Source organism: Gordionus sp. m RMFG-2023, chromosome 2 (assembly GCF_954871325.1).
Source record: "Gordionus sp. m RMFG-2023 chromosome 2, tfGorSpeb1-WG-v2, whole genome shotgun sequence".
Taxonomy (NCBI): domain Eukaryota; kingdom Metazoa; phylum Nematomorpha; class Gordioida; order Chordodea; family Parachordodidae; genus Gordionus; species Gordionus sp. m RMFG-2023.
In genome coordinates, this window is record NC_088776.1 from 18,840,123 (window position 1) to 18,855,625 (window position 15,503).

Here is a 15,503-nt window from a genome sequence, read left to right on the forward strand (position 1 = left end):
GGCTCGGCTAATCAATATAATAACTCATATTAATCCTATTATTTTTGGTATTTTTAAGCCCTAGGTCGACCCGATTAAATTTTTTTTAACCCGAAGCTGAGTTGCTTGCAGGGCTTTACTATCTAACCCCAGGAAACGCCATTGCGTGTAGCTGCTTCTTTACTTTTGGTATTTTTATTTGAACTATTTGGAATAACATTATTCACCCGAACCTCGGGTCTGGACCCCGGGTTCGTGCTCAGAGCAGGCCTGAGTACCAAATTGGGTTGTAAATTTTACGACCAAGCAAATTAACAACACTAATAAATACCATAAAGATTAAATTAAATAAAAAAAATTCTATATTCGGCTATTCTATAGAGTTGATCTTATGAATTTGGAGGTAAAGGTATAAACATATTTTTACCCTTGTGTGACTGAATAAACATATTGTTGCTATGAAAAGCATCGATAAACCTGTAATAATTTTTTATTTTTAATTCAATATTTTAAAAAAACCTATGAAAACTTCTGCCGTAAGTAAATGTTATCGTGATCAATGACATTATTATTATATCTTATTGGTAGTGATTAAAATAACTATGATGGAGATGGATTTTTTTTAAATATAACTAATATTTTGTTATTTAAAAATTTTTTTATTAAAAAAAGGATTAACAAAATGATCTCGATCACGATCCTTATTTCGAAAGAAAATCATCGATCTGGTCAATTTGCCAAAATAAGAATCGAATTCAGGATCGTAGATCCTTTAATAATTCTTTCAAATAATAGAAAAAGATAAACGTCACCCCCCCCCCCCCCAGCAATAGTTTCGATGATCATAGCTGCTCTACACACCTCTACAATATATTATATCATTTTACAAATCTAATTCATATTTTCAAAAATTTGGGAATTTTGTTATAAAAGATGAAATATTTTCTTTTAAATCTTAAGGCAATTTCAAGAAATATTTCATTTTACTATTAATAATATTTATGCCTGATTTTCATGTTTAAGATAAAATTATAGTGCCTCTGGTATTTAAATTTAAATAAAAGGTATCATTTGATAGTTAATATATTGGCAGTAAATTTAATTATACGACGCAATTTGTTTATGACAAAATGAATGTGCTTTACATTAGTTTATCAACCAACCAATATAATAAACATTTTTAATAGCTAAATTGTTCTTAATATATTAAAATTCAATTTTTTGCCAATGGCAATTATAGATAATATTAAAAAACCTAGGTGAAATAGTGTATCTTTTTATTGAAAGCAAAATGTATAAATATAATATTAAATTTACCATTTTTATTACAATAAGTCGCGTGAATAAAAAAAATACAATTTCTTCAAAATAATTGCAAGGTTTTAATGAAGGAAAAAGACCAATATAATCCATTTTGCAAGTTAAACATATTATATGTATATGAGATTACAAATTTGTTTTTGTAAAAAAGATATTTAACGATTCTGAATAATCGGACTAGTAAAATAATTCTTTTAAAAAAATGATTAGGACAATCCAAAGTAGAGTCTAAACATTCATAAAATAATTAAAACATATTGGAAATATAGTTTCGCAATCCATTCAAATAAAAAAAATGATTTCGGACTATTTAGAGAAAAACTTTAATAATTTTCTCTAAAAATTATTATTTGTTAAGAAATCATTCTTCCCCCTCCACTCCTGGTAAAATATGATTATATATTTCATAAACTATTAATTTCTAATCTTTATTAATGCATTTTTCTAGTAGATTTTAATAAATCGATTTAAAGAAAATATACCTGTGTTTTATATTTAAAATTTTCCAAATACAAATTTAATACCATATGCATTGAGTAGGAATGAAAAAAAGTATATTACGTATGAAATTTAATTATAAAAGAGAATATAGCAATAAAAAAGGCATGAATATAGTGGTCAATATAAATTTTATTTTGTTTTGCGAAAATGAATTTAAGTAGAAGTGTGCCGAGTTGCATGCATCCGTATCGCAGGTACAGGTGGTAGCTTTTACATCCCCACTAGCACTGGTTGTTGTGAAGCAGCCTATAGGCTTAAAACTATCAATCATCCAGTTGCAATACCTATAAATGTACTTTTGTTTGTTATCTTGTTGAGTAATAAAATATAAGATATAATATAAAAATAATTAACCATTTAAAAATTCATATATAAATATAAATTAAAATTAGAAAATTTCCGCAAGATGGAGAATTTAAAAAATTAAAATTTATAAAAATATTTAATTTATAACAGAATATGAATATATATTTTATAATATAAAATGATATAAAATGATATAAATTAAATTCATGTAAAAGTTATTTTTAATTTTTTTGGAAGAAAAGATAAATTGATAAATTACAAAATGAAAGAAATATATATAAACTCATATATTCATAAAAACATAAAAGTTAATAAAATAACAGGAAATTATGTTTTATATAAAGATGTGTCCTAAATATTTTTTTTTCTCTTTAGCTTTCACCTTTTCTGGTGGTAAGCTCCTTCAACATCTCTCTCCACTTTATATTATTCATACCATCTCTTTTATCTAATTTATTGGCTCTAACTTTATGGCCCCATTGAAGTTTTGGCATTCCTTTTTTAAGTTTGCCCACCTCCAAACTTTCAACCTTATTTCCTATGTAGTTCACAGGTCTTCTCATTGTGTGCCCATACCACCTAAGTCTGTTTACCATTAACTTAGTCTTAATGGGCACTATCTTTAAACTACTTAGTATTCTTGTACTGCGCACTTTATCCTTTCTTTACCCCAGCAATCATCCTCAGCATTCTCATCTCCATAGTTTGTAGACTTCTCTCGTCTGATTCCTTGTTTGGCCATGTTTCCGAACTATATAGAATAGTTGGTTGTACTATGGAACTGTAAATTTTTCCCTTTAATTTGTGTGGGATTCTTTTGTCAAATAGCACTCCAGATAAAGATCTCCACTTTAACCACACTTGATTAATTTTACTCTTTATCTCTTTTTCTATTGTGCCGTGCAGCTTTCAATTGTCGATATCTGTCATTTATTTATATCAATACTTTCTGTTTCATCTCCTCCTATCCTAAATATAAATTTATCCTAAATATAAATAAATTTATATTTATAAATTTTAAAGAAAAAAATAACATAGTCAATTTTTAATGTAAAAATAAATTAGTTGATCTAACATATTTTCCGTCATTTACAAAATTTTTTTTTTAAAAAATAATAGAAATAAATTTGAATAAATTTTTTTCCAAAATTTATTTATATTTGGGTAATTTTTATGAACAAACTAGTAATATTAAAGTATGTTTTTTCGTATTTTATTCTCGTTTTTTTTATTTTTTTTGCAAAAAAATAATGGAAGATTTCGGATATGTTTCATAGCTTTATTAATTTGTGAAAATTTATAAATTTTGAGATTTATTTCAATATATTTAGGACACAGCCTAATGAAAAAAAATTATTGGCCTAAAAATATTAGCAATCTTTTCAAAATGATGAAATAAAATGTCTTTATATTAAAGAACTATGAGTTTGATTAATATATGGATATGACTAAAAGATCTTAATTCATGATCTAGCACTGTTTAAAAAAATTCACTTTTAACTCGATGTTTACTTACTTAAAAGAGCTTTATTGTTAATTGGAAATCTAGATAATTAAAAAAAATGATAAGCATTTTGCTTCAAAGCCACATCCTATTCTATATAATAATAAAGTGATCAGGAATAAAAATGATAGAAAAAAAAATGAAGTATAAGATTTTAACATTATATCTGTAAATTAAAAAATAGTAAAAATATATATATGTTACAGGGTTGGGCAGTATCGCGGATATTTGTATCTAAGATACACATTATTTAAAAGTATCTGTGTCCTAATCAACTTTGTATTCAAAAAGATACAGATACTTTAAAAAAAATTTATATTAGTTAATTTAAATAGTCTTAAAATTTAAAATGATATTATTTTAAAATTTAAAAGAAAAATTTAAACCGAATTTAGAATTTTAAGATAATATGATATATGACGTTGGTCGTCATATAGCAATTTGCAAACAACTACCATATTTTATTTGACGTTTTATATCCATCATTTTAAAATAATGATTGAAGAAGAAAATAGAATAATATCTTTATCTTCGTCAGATAATTCTTCTACAGAATAATATAATTATAAATTTAAATTAAATATTTTAAATAGAAAATTTTTTCAAGTCACTCAACATGAACACAATAATACAAATAATAAAATTACTGCAGAATGTAAAGATTGCCACAAATCTATAAGTGTCTCTGCGGACTCGTCATCTAATTTTGTCAAGCATTTAAAAATATAATTTATAATTTTATTATAAATCACATTTCTAATTTATAATCATATTCATTAACATTTCATATTCCATATCAATCTGTTGATAAATTTAGAAATATTATAGCAAATTATTTTTATATTAATTATTCATAATAAAATTAAAATGATATATAAAAATCATCTATGAATGAATAAGAAAATAAATATTAATAAAAAAAGAGACTATTAATTTGAACACTAGTTTAAAATATAATCAACATATTTGGGATACCTTTTTTATATGATAGTACATAGTACAATATTTAATCCACCTTGCATATATTATTTTTTAAAATTTTTACATACATGCTTAAAATATAATTTTTTTATAAAATATATAGATTATCATTATATTGCATTTAAAAAAATTTTTGCAAAATAATATTTGATTTTCATATTTATAAAATTTTAACGGGTAATAATTAGAATTATTTATAAAAAATATCATATTTTAATATAAATACATTTTATCATTCAAAATAGAATTTTTACAAAAAAATTAGGGCTATGCAAAATATGAGCTTTCGCAAATTTACTAAATAAATCTTTAATATAAAATATTTTATTTTTTGTTTCACTGATAGAGATCATCTGGAATCATATTAAGAATCGTAAAATATTACACGAACGGAAAAAAACAAAAGAATTGTGAAAGTCAATTTCTTGAGATATTTTTTTCTTCTTACCATTTGATTCTAAAGTTTTTTGAGTTAATGATTTCGCATTTGTCAAAGGAATGCATCCATTATCCATAATTGAGCAAAAAGAATTTATTAAAATGATGGAAGGTAAATTTAATTTTTTTCTCTTATTCTTATATCTTCTACTTGTCGATTTATTATAAATATTATCTTATATTTGATAACCATTACCAATTAAATTTTTTCTCTAGAAGATCTTTGCAAAAATTGATGAGCTTCAAATATGAAGCTGATAATTTAAAACAGTTAATCAGACATATATCTGAACTATTGCAGATATTTGACTAGAAGCTTTCTTGGAATGACTTATCACTGGGCAATGAAATCATGTTATTTTATTTATAAATTCAATTAAATAAGCTCTCAAGCGATAGTTTACAAGGACAATCTCGGGCCCTTGTTGTAAGAAGGTTTTTGGGAAGCCAAAATAGCAGTTAGTTCATGAAATCCATTGTGACTTTGGAATTGATGAAAAAGTTATATCAATGTGACAGACAACGCATCTAATTTTATCAAAGCTTTTAAGCTTGGATATTCTATGGAAGTGTAATAGAAACAATTAGCCTCAAAGGCAATTAAATATATGATGAATTTTAAATATATATATTATTAATTGTGTACGACGATTAATTGTTTGTTTTGTAAAATATATATATACTGCGGTACAAAAGGTAAAAAGTTGTTAAATTTATAATAAAAATTGATTTCATCACAGGAAGAAGGTGTGGAGAATGACCTTGACATCAATGAAGATGAATGTATAGAATTCGAAGTCATTGAAAGTATTATTTAATACTTCTTTAATTGTAAAATATATTAATGATATCGTAAATTTAATAAAAGATTTTATTCAAATAAAATTATTTATTTGTTTATATTTAAGAATCTAAAGAAGCATCAATATCAATGCCTTGGCACATTCGTTGTCTATACCATACGATAAGCCTTATTGCCGCACCAGATGTCGAGAAAGCTATTAAGGATTCTCCTACCATTTCTAGAATTCATCATCCAGCACTAGCCAAATGTACTAAGTTATGCTAGTAATAGACCTAAAACTGCAGTTTATTAAGGCAGTTTAAGGAAAACAATTAGTTATGCCTGCTGTACGAGATAGAATAGCATGTTTGATAGACTTACTAGTTTATTAAAATTTAAAATCAAACTTCCAAAATTATGTGAAAAATTAGAATTTCCAAAACTAAGAGATATTGAAATGCCATATAATGTCCACATTGGTTATAGCGATGGCAAAATACAAAGCAAAATCAACTGCTATTCCAATATTAAATGTTAAAAAAAAATCACAAATTTCTGTGCAAACCATTAGCTATTGCAGTAGAAAATTCTTGATATAAAAGATTTAAAAATGGTTGGATTGATGGTGAAAAAGAAAAAAAACCTTCGAGATTTATTAATACATAATTCTTCAGTTATTTTTAAAAATAATATTGAAATTATAGTGTTGTGATGATTTAATGAAACATATTGACGATTAAATCAAAACCCATCCATATAAAATTATAATCTTTGCAAAAATAATTAAAATAACAAAAGGAATAGTAAAAGAAAATTCAATAATGCTTTGTCTATATTTTAATTATTTTTGCAAAGATTATAATTTTATATGGATGGGTTTTAATTTAATCGTCAATATGTTTCATTAAATCATCACAACACTGTAATATGTCATCAAAGTCTTCAATTGATGAAGATAATGATTACTTTGTTTCACCACATCCAATTCTAATAATTCAATAAATGACATTGAATTAAAGGTCCTAAATTATTTGAAGGATAATAGGTGCAATATAAATATGTTAAATAGTAATAAATATATAAAAGAAATATTTATTAAATTTAATATAATTACCATCCTCTGCCGATGAACGATTATTAAGCTTTGCTAATATGTTCAATAGACCAATTTGACATATTAATTGAAATTTATAATATTAAAAAATAATGCTGATTTATGATGTTGATTTATTGATATTTACTAATTAATTATTTGTTCTGATAATGTTTTCATTATTATAATACACATTTTTTTATGAAAAATATCCTTATATCGATCGAATTATTACAATTTATTTTCATATTTTTTATAATTTTATATTAGAGTTTAAAAAAATAAAGCTTGATACATTTTGATTATGACTATTTAAACTATTTAAAATTTTTTAAAAAGTATCTTGTATATTAGATACTTTTATTTAAAAAGATACAAGTATCTTATATCTTATTGAAATTTTTCCAAAGTATATTGTATCTTGTATACAAAATTTCATAAAGTATCTTTATCCGAATATAATTTTTCTGAAAATTTGCCCAACCCTGGATGTTATAAAATAATGATTTTTAATTAAAATTATATTTTTACTCATGATGATATCATGAAAATCATCCAGATCTTTTAATAATGTTTTAATTCATTCAAAAAAATAAAAAAGGTATTGAATTAAAAGAAATTTATTTCTTCCATTGAAATTGCCACATATATAGGCCATTTAGATTTAGCTTGTAAATATTTTGTTAATAGAAAAATTTAATAATCCGGTAAAATTACATTTATTTAATTGAATTAAAATACCAGGATTATGATAATTTGCAGATGTTGGATAAAAAAAGTTTCATTTGAAAAATGTGCAATACAGAGACATAATGGTTTAAAAAATTTTCTGCATAGGTCACTTAAAAGTTTTATTGTTAATTGAAAACCTAAATAATTTTAAAAAAATAATAATCATTTAAAAATTTCAGAATGTAATTATTAGTAAAAAAAAATTATAAAAATAAATGCTTATACTATGGAAAAGATACATCCTTATTTTTGCAAATAAAAAAAATGCTTTTACATGAATTTTAAATTATGTCATTTTATATTATAAAATATATATTCATATACATATTCTGTTGTAAATTAAGCCGCTATTTTTGTTAAAGAAAAAAATATAAATCAAATTTTTTAAAAATTCTCTATCGTGGCGAATTTTTTTTTAAACTTTATTTTCTAATTATATATTGTTATAAAAATTATTTAATATATAGATTATAATATTCTACATTCATTAAAATATAAATTTTTAAAAAATAATTAATAATTTTTTATTATATCTTGCAATTTTATATGCGATTTAAATAAAAAATAGAAAAATTTCATAAATTCATAAAACAATTAACGTTAGAATCATTGTAAACATAGACTTATTAAAATAAAGGTTGTTCCTTTACAAATGACTACCAAATAGACAATTATAAAATTTGACGTTGAGCAGTCTATCTATATTAATACATGTCTTATACATGACAATTTAAAAAATAATATTATATTTGTATTTGAAAAATTTTATTTAAGCAAATTATCATGATATTCATCATATTTATTATATGTCTAAAATATTAATCGGTGTTTTAAAAATTGGATAAATTATGATATTAGCATAATTGAGAGAATAAATATAAAAAAATAATTCTTGAACTATAAATTTAAAAAAATGGTTTGGGGTCAATAAAGTCTAGACTCAAGAGGGTTCCGATTTTTCGATGAAATCTCGAGGGTTAGAAAGGTTAGGGTTCTCAGATCTGGTTTAAGTCTTCTTGTAGAAACTACATCCAGTAAAAATTTTGCACAACCTTGATAATAAATTTTTTTGTCTGCTTGCTCCAAAGCAAGCGCATGATTGTTAATAAATTTCCATTCTTTATCCAAACTATAGAAATTAGGTCTTGAGATCCCATTCGCATTTCGCTGCCAAAAATTAATTGATCCCTCAATCTCGTATCAAAGACATCAACATCCTACTCATAATTACATTCCAGTGAAGTAAGTTTATTAATAATTTCCATTAAAGATTCTCCTACTCTTTTAGGTCTTCTAAAATCTGTACAAGTTGCAAAAATGCTTTGTGTAGGATTATAGGTTTTATCACAAATTTGCTTAATTTCCCGAAATATGAGGTCGTCAAAGATAAATCTAATGGGCGGAGCAACAAATTTAATGGAATGGGTTGGGTCAGGCAATTTGTATATAAAAATTAATAAACCGGGCTGGGCAAAACAATTCATACATAAAAAATGGGGCTGGGTCTCACATATCTTTGATCTTAAATTTTTGATATTCTTTGAAGTAACAATAAACAACAACAATGCGCTTTTGTTACTTCTTTTTATTTATTTTTACTTCCTAACTAAATTAAATGTATAAATAAAATATTCCCTATTTTACAGAAAATTATAAGTCAGGCCTAACAACCAGCCTGGACATTAAAATTTTGCCAGGTCAATTCAGTGAAACTTTTAATTTTAAAGCGAAGACAATATTGCGAACTCATTATCGCCAATTCATTTCCGCGAATCTAGCGAAATTTTTATCGCGAACCCATTATAGCTAAATTTTATACCGAACCCTTTATAGCGAAACGTATTTGCGCGAAGCCATAGCGCATCATGAAATAAATTTGTTGCGAATGCATTTATTTAAAGGAAAATAACATATTCAATAATAATTTACACACAAAATTTCTTTAAATATAAACGCATGTCATAACACCCCCCCCCCTCCTCCCATGCTAAGATATATTTTTTAAAAATTTAATCTTCCTTATTATTTTTAGTGATGGAGATGATTAACAAAACAGTCGAAAGATATTTTTATTTGAGATTCATGTCAAGATATCATGTTATAATTTTTATCCCCTCTCCCCCAGATTTACTCTAAAAACATAGAGATGATAAATATCCATTTATTAGCTTTCATTTGATACCCATGTGGAAATATATGTTATGAATATTTTACTCTCCTAGTTCCCCAAACAGGCTCAAACTGTAACTATGAATTAAATATATATTTTTTAATTCACTTTCATTTAATACATTTATCGAGATTTTCAAAGTAGGTTTTTACACCGCCAACCCCCCTAGAGGTCTGCATTGGGCGGAGTTTCGGCCCGCCAGAAGTGGGCGGGTGAGCGGGCAAAAAATTTTTAAGAACGGGCAGGAGGGCGGGCGAGTTAAAAAATTTTAAATCATTTAAGTAAATATTAAAAATTTCTTTTTATGAACCTTGATATTAAAAATTATGTATCATAAAAACTTTTTCCTTAAATAAATTTTTTATATATTTAAAATTACTTTGGTGGAAACTACAAGAAAGAGATTTGTCAAAGTTATCAATATTAGCAAGAAAAATATTGGCAATTCTTGCAACTAGTGCTTCTTATGAAAGAGGATTTAGCATTGCTGTAAGGTTTTTAGAACAAAGAAAAACGTGTTGAATCCAAAAAATGTCGATTCATTATTATTTTTGCATTGTTAATTACATACAATACCAATTTTATATTTATATTATTTTCATAAATATTTTATTTAAACAATTAAAATATTCATAATTTAAATTGAATATTTTTTTATGCTTAATATAGTAATTTCCAAAAAACTTTTTGCAGAGGTGTAATGCTGAAATTTTTTATTATTAGATGCTTATAAAAAATTGAAAGAATGGCCATTATTAAATTTTATAATAGCGGACTTGAGTTAAAAAATTTTTATAAATAATGGGTGGACGGGAAAATTTTAGACTAAAGGGGCAGGAGGGTGGGCGGGTAAAGAATTTTAGACTAATGGGCGGGGTGGTTATATTTTTTTTGAAAACCATGGGCAGGCTGGAAAGGTGGGTTAAATTTTTTTTAAAACATTGGGTGAGAGGGGCTTATGGTCCAAAAACCCGCCCAATGCAGACCTCTACCTACCCCTCTATCAATGAGCTAGATCAAAGAACATAGAGAAATAATAGTATTCAAAAAATATTTTTATTTGCTTATTTGATGTCCTTGTAAGTATATTCATTGTAAAAGAAATTTAAATCTCTCCAAACCTCGTTACAAGGATAGAGTGATAATTTTAATAGTACTACTCAAAATAATTTTATTGGCCTCCATTTGATACCCTTATTTAGATATTTTTTTGGAAAAATACTTCCACCCCTTCATGATATAAACCAGAAGATATAGAATAATTATTAATTTTAAAATTCAAAAAATCATGTTTATGCATTTGAAAATAAAAAAAATAGTAAAAATTTATTTATTATACTTTCTAAATTCAATTCTGAGAAAATTAAAATTTTTACTTAGCAAAATCATCTTTTGGGAATTCGGTGTTTTAAGTTATTTTAATTCTGAGTTATTTAGGGGGAAAAAATAATATCCTATTGTAGTTATGCATTAAATATTGGGCTTCAGAATTAATGCTTATCAAAGTTTGGTAAACTTTGTACTTAAGGCTCTTAATATTAGATTCAGATTTCTTTTTTGAAAATATAACTAATATTTTATACCTAAGAAAACAGAAAAGATAAAAAAAATATCTATAAAGATCGTAAAATCATAAGATTCTAAAATATTTTGAAATTGGAAAAATTCCTTACCAACTTTTATCGCTAATCCACATTTGCGAATACTTTTCCGCGAAGACAATATTGCAAATTTTTTTATAGTGAAACCCTTATCGCGAAACCTATAAAGCTATAATACATTACAGCGAAAAACTATTTCGCTAAATATATCGCGAAGAATTATAGCGAATTTAATATCACGAGGTCAATATCGCGATAATTGTGCTGTTAATTGTCTAGTTCTTCCGACTAAGACTAATATACGAGGAAATCGACTAAAAACTTTATGAATTAGTCGATAGTCGACTAAAGTTAATCCATTTAGGCTTAGTGGAACCATTTTGTAGGCTTAGTTGACCCATAGTCGACTAAATAGAATTTTAGAGCCGAATTTGCATTACTATATACTCGGGGTAAAAATTAAATTGTAAACATGGTAAATTGGATTTCAGTGACGATGAAACATAGAAAAATGACAATTTTTGTAAAAATATATTAAACATGATAAATTAAAATTTAAATGATAATGTACCATAAAAAGTGACCGTTATTTTTAAACCTTTTTGAAGCTAATATGTAAAAATATAACTTGTAAACATTTTAAATTAAAATTAAATGAGGATGCATAATAGAAAAATAATTGTCATAATCATTATTTTTAAACTTTTTTGCAAATGGGTAAAATTATAAATATTAAATGTTAAAGTAAAATTTAAATGAAGATGTGACATAGTAAGGTGACAATTGTCATGATCGTTATTCTTAAACTTTTTTGAAGTAAATAGCTAAAATTGTAAATATGTTAAATTAAAATTTAAATAAGGATGTACCATAGAAAAATGATAATTGACATAATCGTTCATTTTAAATTTTTAATAATTTTGAAGTAAATGGGTAAAAATATAAACTGTAAACATGTTAAATTAGGAGTACCATAGAAAAATGACAAATGGGCAAAAAATAAATTGTAAACATGTTAAATTGAGATTTTAGTGAAGATGAACCATGGAAAATGACAATAATTATATTCATTATTAAATATATTGCTCAGAAATATTTACTATTTATTTTATTTATGTTTTTTTTGAGTTTTCAAATTAATCATTATTCTGTGTCTTAATAATATAATAATCCTGAGAAAATTTTAAAAAAATTACTTAACAAAATCTTCTATGATTTTTAAAAATAATCTGAGAAAATCAGCAAACAAGCTTAGCTTTTACTATTTTTTACATTGATTGGAAAAATTTATAAGCATTTCAAAATATTTGTTCAAATTTACTTTTAATAACATAAAGCACATTTTAAAAAAAATAATTTTTTTTTTTGGGGGGGGGGGGGGAGATGAATTTATTGGGATAAAAATCTTAACCAAATATCCCTTCCATATTTAGAACTATCCGTGAGAAGAGCCCAAAAAGATATTGGTATTTTTTATCATATCAGATAAAGGTTACATGCTTACTTAATAGACAATAGGTAACAAAAGATCCATACAACATTTCGCATTTAAGGAACTTTTGTGGGTAACATAATATTCAAAATGTTGTTTTCCTTTAAATAAATGGATTCGCAATACATTTATTGTTTCGCGATAATGAATTCGCGCAAAAACATTCGCTGTAAAGGGTTCGGGATAAAAGTTTCGCTAAAATGCATATTCGCTCTTAGAATTCGTTAAGGTTTCGCGGAAATAAATTCGCGATAATGGCTTCGTGATATTGTCTTCGCTATAAATGTTTCGGGGAAAAAAAATTCGCGGAACTGGTTTCGCGATATTACCTTATCTATAAAAATCTTTCGCGGTAAACGACATATGCGATAAAAGTTTCGCGATAAATGTTTAGTAGAATTTACCTGGTATGAAATTTAAGTACTCGTCAGACAATAAATATTGGCCCAACCCAGATGCAATTTCGCCAGTAAGGATCAAGGTTAAACTATGAACTCAATGATTAATATATGAATTCCTTGTCGCACTTCTTAATAAGACTTCGAGGAAAAGCATAGGACAGGATAACAAGAAAGTTTTTTTCCAATAAAAAAAATTATAAACCAAATAGTTCATTAATATCATTATATAAATTTATTAAGGTTAAAGAAAATTAAAAATTCTATCATTGAATCAATATGATCATAGAATTAAATGTTTCAAAATAAAATAGTGAGTATTAGCAATTATCACGATAATGACCTTGACCTAATATCTTCGCGTGTGTTTCACAATAATGACTTTGCTCTAAAACGTTCGCAATAAAAGTTTTGCTGTAATGTATTTGTTTTAAAGGTCTCACTATCTCGCAATAAAAGTTTCGCTGAATTGACAACCAAAATTTTGCTACATTTTTTTTGAATTCAGGATAATATTTTATAAATATTTTTTGAAAATAAATTACATATGCTTATTTCTTACTTTAAGACTAATTAAAATATCAAATCTATAAAGAAAATAGTAAATTCACAAAAAAAAACAAGTTATAATGATCCCATTCCAATTTTAAATATACAAAACAATTTATTTTAAAAACGGTTGTTATAGAAATAAATCACCTTAAAATGGAGATATAAAAGCCTTAATTGACATTTGGAAAAAAATTAGATATATAGAAATATAAAATATGATGGCCGGAAACTATGTACAAAATAATTAATAGGCTGGGCTGAACTTTTAAAGTTTCAACAAGCCAGGCCTAATTTTTTGAAATATTTTATTGGGCTGGACTAAGCCAGGCCAGGAAATTAGCAAAAAAAATTTATTTGCCTCTGAGATGGGTTGTACAAACATTTAAATAACAGGCCATGATGGGCAACTTGTGCATGGGCTGGGCTGAACTTTTAAAGTTTCAACAGGCCAGGCCCAATTTTTTGAAATATTTTATTGGGCTGGACTAAGCCAGGCCAGGAAAAAAAAATTTATTGGGCTCTGAGATGGGTTGTACAAACATTTATAACAGGCCATGACAGGCAACTTGTGCAAACTTAATGATACAAAATGAATTAGGCTGCAGATCTTTAATTCTCATGAATAATATTGTACATCTTTGCTTTATATTTTAAATAACTATTGTGATCATGTTAAATATGAATTTTATAAACTATTCAAATCAAAAATAGCTTATTTATAAAAAATTTGCAGATCTTTAATTCTCATGAATAATATTGTACATCTCTACTTTATATTTTAAATAACTATTGTGGTCATGTTAAATATGAATTTTATAAACTATTCAAATCAAAAATAGCTTATTTATGAAAAATTCAAAGTTATATAAAATTTGAATGAGACATTCTATATATAAAATATAACAAATATTACTAGATTAAGGTTATATTTCAAAAAATGAATACTAGTTACTTTAATTGATAAATTGTGTATTTAAAACTTGTAAAAAGATTAATAATAAATAAATTATGCCAAATTTTAAAAACATTATTTATATATAAAATGATAATTTATTATACTTTTTAGAATAGTTGTAACAGTTCTGCAAGTTCTTCTATCTGTTTTATTAATTGATCTACCTTCTACATCACAATTAACTAAAAAAGAAGTGTAATCTGTAATACATGACTCGTTTTTTGGACTTTTACATTCATAACATTTTATTGAGTTAGCTATTTAAATATAAAATTACACTATTATATAAAATCCTTTAATATTTACTAGGTTTGGCAAAAATAAAGGTAATTAATATTATGAAAAATTTCATATCTTTAATCGATGATATTTTCAATCAGATGTAAATAAAGGTCACATGATGTTTTCGAATAATTTTCATAACTAGGCACAATCGGATAAAATTATTAACTGTGTCGAGCGATAAGGGAAGGCTAAAACTACTATTACGGAGATGCAAGGTCGTCATTGAATTGGAGGGGGTGGTATTATTTAAGATGCTATCATCATTTTAGAAAAATTGAAGAGATTGGGGGGGGGAGCAATATTTCTGATTTTGATTGGTATTTTTTGCTAATTTTGATTTTAATATTTAGGAAAATGACCGGAGAAAAGTTTTAAACCGCAAACTCTTATTTTAGACTTTTGACCGAGTCCC

General features: G+C 25.2%; 1 long non-coding RNA gene across 1 annotated transcript; it reads right to left on the minus strand.

Annotated features, from left to right (window-relative positions):
- Window positions 1-1,307: 1,307 nt before the first annotated feature.
- Window positions 1,308-15,256, minus strand: LOC135923816 (uncharacterized). The gene is made up of 3 exons (XR_010571276.1): window positions 15,113-15,256; window positions 14,911-15,063; window positions 1,308-2,109 (listed from the first exon to the last, which is right to left on the minus strand). It is a non-coding gene; the product is annotated as an uncharacterized LOC135923816 (long non-coding RNA).
- Window positions 15,257-15,503: the final 247 nt, after the last annotated feature.